General features: G+C 35.8%; 1 long non-coding RNA gene across 1 annotated transcript in view; it reads right to left on the minus strand.

Annotated features, from left to right (window-relative positions):
- LOC138157752 (uncharacterized) overlaps positions 1 to 12,810 on the minus strand; it is a 48,142-nt gene that overhangs the window by 12,795 nt on the left and 22,537 nt on the right. Inside the window, exon 2 of the long non-coding RNA XR_011167448.1 lies at positions 12,265 to 12,342. This is a non-coding gene — a long non-coding RNA (uncharacterized lncRNA). The remainder of the gene's footprint in view (positions 1 to 12,264; positions 12,343 to 12,810) is intronic.

A 12,810-nucleotide genomic window follows, 5' to 3' on the forward strand; every position in this document is an offset into this window, starting at 1 on the left:
ATCAAGCAAAGGTAATTGTCAGCTCTACTGAGGCAAATACGGTTGCACAAACAATAAGCAAACAAATCAATAAAAAACACACTACCTCACAATTAGAACCCAATGTAAAACAGACCACTTCAGTATATGGCTGGTTTTGACTCTGGATATGTCTCCAATCATAGATTTGGATAAACAATTGTTTACAATGATAAGGAAGTTTTAAATATGGTTTAGATTCACTCACCTTGGAGATCACTCCAAATTCTTGGCTTCTCTTACTATAAACACTGATTTCATTTATAATATCCAAATTCTCAAAGCTACCCTCATGGCCTCAAGAATAAGCAGACTGCCCAAACAACTAGCATGCCAGATCTGGGAACAGTCATTGTTCAAATCGTCCCTCTGACAAATAATTGCTGTGGGTCCCCAGGCAAGTAAATTTAGCACATGTTTACTCACTTGTGAAATGTGAGTTAATAATTTCCATACATTTCTAAGTTATCTTCTATGTCAGCATTTAACAAAGAACCCTACATTTTCATAGACTTATCTGCCATACAAATATCTACTTTCCCATGTACATTTTATGCCAGAGCACAGTGCCCATTTCATAGCATGGAAAGGCTAAGAACTATGGGAAAGTAAAACTGAAATTGATCTATGAATTATTAAGCTAACAGATAAAGGGAAAGTATGTATCAAAGTTTTCAACATACAACTAATACATTATGATCAATAAACACAAGCTGTCTTTGACTTAAAACTCAAATTTTAACTATACCAATTAAGGATTATAAAAATATTTACCTTCATTAGTTATTAATTTTCCCGGGGGAAAAAAGAGACATTTTCTAATTAAAAGCAACAGAACTTTGAATGGACTTTCTAGAGAATATCAAGGCCTTAGCACACCCAAATACATACACATGGGTGCATGTACATATGTGTACACATGTGTGTACATTTGTATTCACATGCATATGTACATATATGTATGTTTGTATAAGTTTGTGTATTTATAGAGACAGCCAGAGACGGAGTTCCCGTAAATACTGATTACAATCACAAATATTAAAAAGATCTTGTTAATTAGACAATTTGAGCACCCCCCAAAACCAACATTTTACATTGGAGTTATAAAGAAGATCATTCTAATTGCAGTGGAGATAAACATTTAATAAGGCAATTTACAGGAAAGGGAAAATAATTTGAGTTTTCTTGTTTACTTGTTAAAAGCATACTGAGGCCAGGAAAAGAAGAGATTTTTCTCATCTCATTATCATAAATATTTAAATTGTTACAAATTTCCTTTTTTTCATTGATTCTTATTTTGTGACGATATTGTCATAACTTCTAGGGAACTGTATTTTTTATTAACATGGAATAACATAAACATTATATCATTCCATATATATGTATACATACACACATACACACATATGGGTGTTGCTTTAACACATATATTAAGTTTTTAAAATAGCATGAGAAACATGGAAATGCGCAATCTGAATTGAGTAGTTCCCCAGGAGTCAGAAATAAATCTTATTTTAAAACTCGTCTATAGCAATAATATGACAGATCACTTAACCTTTTGGTTCCTCAAGCAACTCACTGAGATGTATCAATAAGTTTTTTAATCCCAGAGGAGGCAATATCCACATATATCAAATCATGGAAGATTAAAAAGGAAATATAAATGAATAGGGGTCATGTGAGCTTTCAGAGTGAGAGGGACCAATACAGTTTTCCTATTTAGGGTTAGGTTATAAAAAACAAAATGTCAAAAATGCCTTAAATGTATTTTTAATGGTATATTAATATGGGAGGAAGAAGAATTAAGTTAAAGAATCTGCCTCTAGGAATGTAGCATAGCTGCTTCAAAGGTATCAAGAACCTACCAGGAATGTAGGAGGCAGAGAAAGTCCATCTAGTAATTTCCAATTTTAACTAATTTTTCTTGGTAAGTTAATGATAAGTTGTTTCTAGGCTTCTTGAGTCATTTACCTGCTAAAAGAATCCTCTAATTTCCTATAACCTCAGGCAAAGCCCTCCCTCAAGCATTTCTCTAGTTTGAAGATTTACTCTCTCCTTGATTTCCCTGTTAAAACAATCACTCAAACATCCAGCTTCACAGGTATCCGACAGTCAGTCTTCAGTAAATTAAAAACAAGCAAGATCAATCACTGTTTGATGGAAAGCTTGCTGCTCATAATAAACGATATCCTTAAGGTCCCTCGCACAGGATCTGAATCATAGGATCCTAAGATAAGCTTTTGTTGCTGCAAGCAAACATTGTGGGATGGATAATAGTTCCCAGAGAGCTATTCAGATTTCAAACAAAAAGTTCCCTGTGACTCCAACGATCTATGATCTAGTACGGCTGCGAGTTATTGAACACTACAATATCCCAAGGAAGACTATTGTCATATAGAGGAATTGGAGAGTAGTGTAGTGCTGAGGCATCAAACTCCTGCCTTTGAACCTGGTGAAACAGTGTATCCTGGATCAAACTAATATGCAATTGGGCAATATTTAATCAAATAAATAGAAGTAAAAAAAAATGTGTTTGTAGATAGATAGATAGATCGATAGATTGATAGATAGATAGATAGATAGATAGATAGATAGATAGATAGATAGATAGATAGATAGATTTAGTTTGGGTTTTTTGACTGTGAAGGTGCCAATGTGGATCAAAAGTGAAAGTACCCTATAGCAACCAAATCCCACTTTCAGACATAATAGAATTAACTTGGAGGAAAATGGAAAGGCCCATGGAGCATGTGAACAGATACTACACACACACACACAAACACACACACACACACACACACACTAGATATATAGATAAATAGATGAAGAAAGAAATAGATAAAAATAAATGAAACTACAAATTTGATTGAATTATATAATTTAAAAATGATTGAAGGGGTGGAGTCACGTTGAGTAAAAGAGCTGGCCATGGAGTTGGGATGACCTGAGATCGGTTCCAGCCTCAAATACTTAACACCCACACCAACACACAAAAAATAAAAAAATAAAAAAAACTGGCCAGGTAACCTTGGGCAAGTTACTTAACCCCAATTCCTTTAAAAAAAATGATTGAAAAAAGATTGACCAGTCATAACCCCCACCAGCATGAAGGATAGATGGAAAATATTTTATATGCTACAATGGTCTAGTTCCAAAGACAGGAGAAAGGAAAATTTCTACCCAAATTAATTGAAGACCTACAATAAATTTTGTACAAGAAAACTAGCAGAGAATATGCAGGCTTAGATCAGCTGATGTAGCATTTGTAGCAAGAATAAATGTGTGCAAGTGCTGCATGTGTGTATTAACATATGCACATACACGCATGTGTAAATACAGACATAGATATGTACACATACACGCATACTGCATAATAGATGGAAGCTAGAACACAAATCGGGAATATGGTTCAAGTTGAGCCTGTGAAAGATCCTAACTATGAGATTCTGGAAAAGTAATTTAATCTCTTAATACTTTAGGTAACTCTTTGCAGATTATAGGAAGAAGTATTTGTAGTGGGGAAGCTGCTTAGAGGCCTTCAAGTCCAACCCCTTACTTTCATAATGGAACAAACTGGAACTGAGAGGAAGTTCCCAATTATCCTGTTGTTGCAAAACGTTACTGGGTGAGAATTGAGCCGAAGTTTTCCAGACTTTAGGTCCATGCAGCTGACCTGGAGTCTGAGAATCCAGGAACTTCAGTAAATCAGAAGCAAGGGGGAAGAAACAAGCAGAAGGGATCTGGCCTTAAATATGTCACTAGACAGAAGTTTTGCCAAATGAGAAGCTATTAAGATGAATAGGAGATTATAAAGGGTCATAAAGCTAAGGGAGGCCATAGACATGGAAAGAAAACTACCTACATAGACAAAAACTGATTTCATGTGAATCATCTGACCCATCCTGCCTGTATGACCTGGAAATGTCATTTAATCTATCAATGACTTGGGGATCTCTCTAAGATTTCAAATTACAGAGCAGGTACTAAGCTCCATTCGGAGAAGGAAGTTTCTCCCTTAAAGTTCCTTGAATTAATGAAAACGAAGATACAAACAAAATCATAGCTAAGAAAGTAAGGATGGGTAAGCTATCTTCATTTTGGAGTAGTATTTTTTCTAAGATGGATTTTTTTTCAGTTTCTAATTCTGTCTCTCTCTCTATCTCTCTCTTTCCCTCTCTCTCTCTCTGTCTCTCTCTGTCTCACTTTCTCTCTCTGTCTCTGTTTCTGTCTTTCTCTTTCTCTCACTCACTCTAGCTCTCACTCTTCGTCTCTCTGGCACTAACTCTGTGCCTCTGTCTCTCTGTCTCTGGCTGACTGTCTCTGTCTCTTTTGCTAAGATTTTTCCTAGGCAAATACTCCAAATGCCCTTTAGACTCCTTGAAAAGAGTCCTTTTTATGTTCATTTGTAAAAAAAAAATAAATGCTTAGCATATCATGTTAAAACTAAATTTCCAAATGCAAAGCCCTTACATAATGATGTCAACATATTAGAGTTATGTAATTTGAATTTTTTAGTTAAAAATCCCCCCCCTTTTCAATGTGTCTTTGTCTCTACTTGCTTGATATATATTCATTTTCATTTCTGAAGAAAAAACAGAGCTTCACTATAGATGTATTGGCTGCCATCATCCAAGAAGCACTATAGGCAATTTTTGAAAGATCCTGAGGTTTAAATAGGCATGCACACACACAAATGTTCATGTATATGCACACAGAGTTAGGGGAAATAATTTGGAGTTAGGATTCTAAACTACAGTTATGCTTAATTGCTAAAATTGACTTTGAGATTCTAGAATGAATTGCTCAATGAGTGGAAAAAATTGTTCTAGGGAACTTAGAAATCAAGAACCTTCAGATTTTGTAATGATACATCATATTTACATGCACTTTAAGGTCTACACATTGTTATACCTGTGATATCTGAATTCTATTAAAAATGGCAAGATTTACAATCTGATTAATTTAATTCATATATTGACTTTTCTCCTTAGGACTACATGACCTTGTCAAATAACTTACCCTTTCTTTGCTTCTATTCCCTCCTTAATAATATTAGGGATCTTACTGTTTACCCTTGAGGTGCCTTCAAGATCTAGATCAATGAAACTTATGAGGTCTTTTTCACTAGAATTACATTTTGCATGTAGTAATTGAATGACTTGTCCAAGGTCACTCACTCAGTAATATCTCAAGTGAACTTATTTGCAGATCATTCATATTCCTTCATACCCTACAGAGAAGTGGAGCCCTTTACATAAACCAGATGTTGATCCCATTTAGCTCAGTTTCTGTTCATCTCACCCAGTCACCCTGCTTTTCAGAATGTACCAGTAAGAGAAACAGGGTCTCTACTATGGGATTTTCCTCCTTCCCTCTTTCCTTATTCCATAATCATTGTTCTGTATCTCAAATTGGGGAAAAACCCTTCATTTGTGTGAGTTTAATTATTTGCAAGGCAATCATCTATTGCTTTTAAAATCATTGGTTAGTCTAGTTTTTTTTTCAGTAAAAATCTGCAAATTTTTCAAAAACTGCATTTGAATAACTAGGGAAAATAATCACATTTTGGGTTTTCTGGGTATGTGTGTGTATGTGATTTGACTGTGGGGAAGGCAGAAAGGGAGCACAGATGCCAATGAATATATAATTTCGTTTTCTCGGATGAATTAGAAAAAATTGAAAAATTAATTTTCAAAAGGTACACTAATGAATATACTTAAATGACTTTCAGTAGTCTAGGTTTAAAATAAGAAGCCTAGGATATACTTCTGCAAGTCAATCAATAAATATTTATTGGGGCGGCCAGGTAGCACAGCGAGTAAGAGCACCGGCTCCAGTGTTGAGAAGACCTGGAGATCGAATCCCGGGCTCAGACACTTAGCACCCACCCAGAAACACCTGGCCGTGTAACCTTGAGCAAGTTACTTAACCCCAATTGCTTAGGGGTGGCCAGGTGGCTCAGCAAGTAAGAGCACCGGCTCCAGTGTCAGGATGACCTGGATCAAATCCGGGCTCAGATCCTCAGCACCACACCCAGAAATAATAACTGGCCATGTAACCTTGAGCAAGTTACTTAACCCCAATTGCTTTAAAAAATAATAATAAAAATAAATAAATATTTATTAAACACTATATGCTTCCATTTCTCATCTGAGCTAATGACAAAGCATTTGTTACATCTTTGTAATATTTATGATATCTTTTTTTCATTCTGATAATAACAACACATTTTAATATTCAATATAAACCAGGCCTTGTTAACAGTTAATGATACCTAATGACGAGCTTTATCAAGAGTGTTTACTTTTACAAGCTAGGGTTATTAGCTGCCCCACAACATCTCTGTCTTGTCCTCTCTTCAGCCATTAATACTTAAATAAACATCATTAAAAGTAAGTATTATAGGAGATCAGGGGACCCATAGTCAGAATTCCAAATGCATAAAATTATTATGGGTCTCCAAGTCCAAAAAAATAGTCTCCATTAGTTACATTTAAACTAATACAATTTAAATATATATGTCATAATCTAACAAATATTTTGTCAATAGCAACAAAAAGAATGTCAATATATTATGTGAAATAATAGATTCTCTCATTTCCTCTTGGGGCATATTGTCCTCTAATTGCTTCATAACTAACTGGAACTTAAAGTCAGATTTCTTCATGGAACCCAAGAGAATTTTATTTATTGCTGTTCTCCCCAGAGATACAACTGGCTTTAATGTCTAAACTTTAATGTTAACTTTATTAAGCATGGCTTCCAGGAGTTTCTATCTTCAGGAACTGTAGTTTGAGCTTAAGCTTTAAGCACACAATAAAAAGGTTACTTTCATTAAAACAAATCTTATTGAATTTTAAACTAAAGTTTTTCTTCCTCACTTTCTCATTTAATCTCTAAATTTGAGAAAATAACTCACACACAATATATAGGGTGTTAAATAGTATCAATGGCCAGATATCTTTTAATGTCAAAATTCTTATGTTCAAATAAGGAACCTATGATAATAACCCATTATCAGTTGTGATATGAAAATTCAATGACCAATTATGTCCAACAAGCTTAGACAGAGATGTTGACTTGAGAGCTATTTGGAAAATAGACCAGGGAGCTGTAATGTTGGAACTGAGAGCAGAGATCTAACAAATACCTATCACCAAGCCAAGAAGTAGGAGGTATACAGGATGCCAAGGAAAAAGGCCAAAGTGGAAGTATTGATAATACCATGGTTGGGTAAAAAAGCCTGAGTCAACTGTTAGGATCAGGGCTAAGAATGGAATAACAATTAGAAACAATTGAAATTATAGACTTGATGAAGCATTTAGGGGTCATAGGGAAATGATCCAGGTGGCTTAACCAAAAGTACTTTTCTTATAATTGTGAATCCGCATTGGTGTCAGCCATGTCCTGTCTTGCCTCTAAAGGGGGTTAACTTGGGGATACAGAAGTATGAGAGTTGTGTGTCTTTAAGGGAATGAGGAACAGCATTTACACCATCCTCCAGAGTAAATAGAAATTGGCTCCATGCTTAGTAAATGGCAAACTAGTGAGAAGAGAGTACCCCCCTCAATATTTGTTCACCCTGAAGTGTTCTGCCATTGTCTAAATAGGCTTAGGATCACAGATTTAGACATAGAATGATATCTGAAGCTATCAGGTACAAACCCTTCATTTTAAAGATTAGAACACAAGGATATACTGGTATGTTCTGAAAAGCAGGGTGACTGGGTGAGATGAACAGAAAATGAGCTAAGTAGGAACAACAGCAGTTTCATGTAGAGAATTAGACTTCTCCATAGGATATGAAGGAAGATGAATGATCTGCAAATAAATAATCTCTAAAAAATAGAAGAAATAACAAGAAACTGTTGTTTATTAGCAAGTTCAAGATATTCAATCTAGATCCTTCTTTCGATATTTCAAGGTTGACCCTCTCAGTGCCCAACAAGGCTTTTCCTAAAGGAGGACATGAAACAAATACCATTCACTCTGAAAATCTTTGAAATATGACATCTATTTCCATTAAGAAATAGTAACATGTCAATTTCCAGCAAGATGATCAGATAAGAGAATAGAAAGATTTTAACGATAATGCAGATCTTTTTTTAAAATTTTTTCTCTCTTTTTAATTTTTTAGTTTACATCATTCATTTCCAAAAGATTTTGAATTACACATATTTTACACATGTTTTCCCTAACCACCATACCAAAACAGCGATCCCACTGAATATACCCTCCCCTAATCTGCTCTTTCCCATATTTTCTCCCATCCCCTGTCTAACTTTCCAGTAGAGCACAGTGGATCTCTATGCCCCAGTGCCTGTATATCTTATTTCCCAGTTACATGTAAAATAATAAATATATATATATATATATGTGTGTGTGTGTGTGTGCATGTGTGTATATGTATGTATGTATTCATGTATATATTTTTAGAAAATTTTTATAGAAATGTATTTTAATATATATATATATTTAAACATTTGATTTTAAAACTTTGAATTCTAGATTCTTTCCTTTCCTCCCTCTTCACCCACACTTAATGGGAAGATAAGCAGTTCAATATAGGTTGTCGATGTGTAGCTATGCAAAACATTTCCATAGTGGATATGTTGGGAAAGATTAACTATATTTCCCTCCATCATCTCTAACACCCCACTTGTTCTATTCTCTACTTTGATCCTTTCCCTTTTCAAAAGTGGGTGCTTCCAATTTCCCTCTCACCCAGCCTACCCTCTCTTCCATCATCCCACATTTCATTCCCTTCCCCCCTACTCTCCTGTAGGGTGAGATGCTTTATTTAGTGTGTATGTCACTCCCTCCCTAAGCCAAATTCAATGAGAATAAGGTTGAATCATGCCCTTTTGCCTTCCTATTCTTCCCCTCCATTGTAACAGTTTTCCCTTGCCTCTTCTATGGGAGATAATTTACCCCATTCTCTCTCTCCCCATACCCTCTCATTATATTCCTCTCTCACCTCTTAATTTCACCTTGTAAGTATCATCCTTTCCTATTAAATTGTTCCTGTGCCCTCTGTCTATGTATACCTGTACACATTCACACACACATACACATATGCACTTCTATTCCCTTCAACTATTCTCATACTGAGAAAAGTTTCATAAGTTACAATTACCATTTTTCCATGTAGGAATATAAATAGTTCAACTTTGATAAATCCCTTATGATTTCTTTTCCCCATTTCCCTTCTCATGTTTCTCTTGCTTCTTGTATCTGAGTGTTAAATTTTCTATTCAACTCTGTTTTTTTCATCAAGAATGCTTGAAAGTCCTCTATTCCGTTGAAATACCATATTTTCCCCCTGAAACATTGATAGTCAATTTTGTTGGGTAGGTGATTCTTGGTTTTAATCCTAGCTCCTTTGACCTCCAGAATATCATATTCCAAACCCTTAAATTACTCAGTGAAGAAGCTGCCAGATCCTGAGTTATCCTGATTATGTTTCAACAATATTCAAATTATTTCTCCCTGACTGCCTCTAATATTTTTTCTTTAATCGGGGAACTCCAGAAACTGGCCATAATATTCCTAGGAGTTTTCTTTTTGGGTTCTTTTGCAGGAGGGGATGGGTGGATTCTTTCAACCTCTATTTTGCCCTCTGGTTCTAAGACATCAGGGCAATTTTCCTGGAGAATTTCTTGATGGATGATTTCAAGCTTCTTTTTTTGATCATGGCTTTGAGTTAGTCCAATAATTTTTAAATTATCTCTCCTGTATCTGTTTTCCAGGTCAGTGATTTTCCCAATGAGATATTCTACATTGCCTAAAATTTGTTTGGATCTGTTTAATAGTATCTAGATTTTTTCATAAAGTCAGTAGCTTCCATTTGCTCCAATCTAATTCTGAAAAAATGATTCTCTTCGGTGACATTTTGAGATTCTTTTTCCTTCTGGCAATTTCAGCTTTTTAAGGCAGTCCTCTCCTCATTGCCTTTTTGAGCTTCTTTTGCCATTTAAGTTAGCCTATTTTTTAAGGTGTTATTTTCTTCAGTCAGGTTGTTGACTGTCATTTCATAATTTTCTTGCTTCATTTTCATTTCTATTCCCACTTTTTCCACTTCTCTTATTTGGTATTCAGAATCCTTCTTCAGGTCCTCTATGGCCTGTAACCAGCTCATATTTTTCTTGGAAGTTTCTGGTGAAGGAGTTCTCACTTTATTTTCTTCCTCTTGCTCCATGCTTTGATCCTTTTTGTCCTCAAAATAAGAGTCTAATGTCAGATTGCTCTGCTTGATTTGCTTCATTTGCTTGCTCATTTTGCTACTCAATTACTTGCCTTTTGAGCTTTTTGCCACAGTAGAACTCTGCTAGCAGAAATAGGAGATTTTTTTCCCAATCAATGGTTGTTTCATAGCTGCTGGAGCTATTAGTTGGGTGCCCTATGTGAAGCTTCCACACATTCTGGCAAAGTGGTCACACACCCCAGCACCTCGAACCTAGACAGAAATCCAGATCCAAGCAGGTTAAACCTAGAGTTATTACCCCTCAGACTGATCACTTGGTGCCCCTACAATCTGGAGACCAGGAGCTCTGAAGGAGACACATGGCAGTGGCTGCAGGGCCACAACACCTCAGCCACTTGTCCCTCCAGCAGGTAAGGGGCAGACCACACTCCTGAACTTAGGTTCACAAAGTCCACACTGCATTAACCTCTCACTTTGTCCTTAACATCTGTAGGTTGATAATTCTGGAAACCACCATAGCTGCTGGTGATCTCAAGTCCCTCCAGCTGGTGGCTAGTTGTGGCTTTCCTGAGGCTAAAACATCAGCCTCACTTGGTGCTGGGCTCCCAGAGCACTGTGCTGGCCCCTTCCTGCTGGTCTGCCAGACTGTCTTCAGTGGGAGGTTAGCTTCTCTCTGTCATTTTGCGGGTTCTGTAGCTCCAAAGTTTGTTTAGAGTCACTTTTTCATGAATTGCAAGACATCGGAGAGGGAACCATGTGGAAATCCTGTTTCTACTCCTCCATCTTGGCTCTGCCCTCCCAATTCAGATCTCTTAAAAATATTTTGAATTTTTATATGATCTCAATCACATATTGTTTGGATATCTTTTTTAAATGAATAATTTGGGTACTTGCATTTTAAGATGTAGTTAGTTGGTAAAATGACTAGCTATATCCTCATCTCTGATTATTCTCAACTTCATTGGACAAATATCCCTCCCAGGATAAACTTATTGCCTCCAATCTCATTACTATGCTGCTAATTCAAACTTTGGATACCACTCTCAGCTTACTCTCTCCTTTGATTGGAGCAGTGGAATTTGTTACTAAACTCCCCCCAAAACTTACTTTATAAAGGACAGAAATAGGACTTCTAACTCACTCTACTTTGGATCTGAAGCTTAGCCTGGTTTCAACCTCATAGAATAAGATACACCCCAATGTCCCATCACCACTTTCCAGCTTTGTTTAGTGGGTTGTCTTCTCCTTTTAGATTGTAAGTTCCTTGAGTCGAGGGACTGTATTTCTCTTTCTTGTTTACATCCACAGCACCTAACACAGTGCTTTGTCCATAATACAAGCTCTGAGTGTTTACTGAATTAAATTGAAAAAAAAAATCAAGGAAATCAATTTTCACATTCTAGAACTCTAAAAAAAATGAAAAGAAACTTAGATCCCTGCCCTAAAATCTTACCTTTTTTTGGTATCTGAATAGTATTGTTGTTATTGTTCTTCACTATTATCCCTACATGCCTGTTAAACTTATTCGAGCATGGTTTAATGATAAGTATTTACAAACATCTCTTTATTATCTCCATAGAACATAGCACATGTAATATATTTCTAAAGTATTTTCATATTATTTATTCCCAAACCTTCCTTCTTCAACTGCAAGCCATCGCACTTGTGGCACAAATGAACCAAAGAAATAAGAAATGTGTGGGGTCATTCTTGAGATTCCACATGGACCCCGTTATTTTCAAGAATCAACTGTGTCAGTCCATGAAGAAATGTTTTCAGAGTATTCTTGTCACTTAAATGCTTTAAATCCTATAAAGCTGCTTTGATGATGGAATCAAAGATGCTCAGAATCATTTTGGTTATGGTGCCAGCATGGGTGCAACTACCTTGTCTTAAGGGCCTATTTTACAAAAATTATTTCTAGTCAGGGCACAGACGTAACTGTGCTGTGGACCAAAATTTGGCTTAAAAATATATGATTTAGTAAAATCCATCAGCCTTAAACATTTTCATAGAACATTTAACAGAAATGAATAACTGACCATTTCATTGGCTGCACTTGTTAATAATTTTGTCATCTGTTTTTGTTCTCCTTTTCCTCCTCTTCTTTCTCTTTATATCTGCAAGATAAAAAAAATAACAATATCACTAAGATCTTGACTGTGATATATAAAGAAAATACTTAAAAAGTTATGAATAATTGATTTATATATTCTATCAATCAATAAGCATTTAATATGCATGTTTTATTTATTAGTTTTCAGTAAATGTTATAAGATGAAAGCATTACACCATGAACAACAGTTTGTTAATTAGATTGGAGTTGCAGAGGGTACAGTGGAGGTGGTGGGCAAGGTTAGAGTAGGATGTATGTGTAAAAATTAAGGGATTTGGGACTGTGAGAACATGATGAGGGTAGGTGTGCACAGTTTACAATGGAAATGATGTAGGTCAAGGGTGGGGAACCTGTGACCTTGAGGCCACATGTGGCCTTCTAGAAACTTGGGTGTGACTTTTGACTGAATTTTACAGAGAAAATCCTATTATTCTGTGAAGTTTGGATTCAGTCAAAGGGCCACACTTGAGGA

This window comes from Petaurus breviceps, unplaced genomic scaffold, assembly GCF_028583685.1.
Source record: "Petaurus breviceps papuanus isolate PSGF00001 unplaced genomic scaffold, PetGlider_PUasm1.0 173, whole genome shotgun sequence".
Classification (NCBI taxonomy): domain Eukaryota; kingdom Metazoa; phylum Chordata; class Mammalia; order Diprotodontia; family Petauridae; genus Petaurus; species Petaurus breviceps.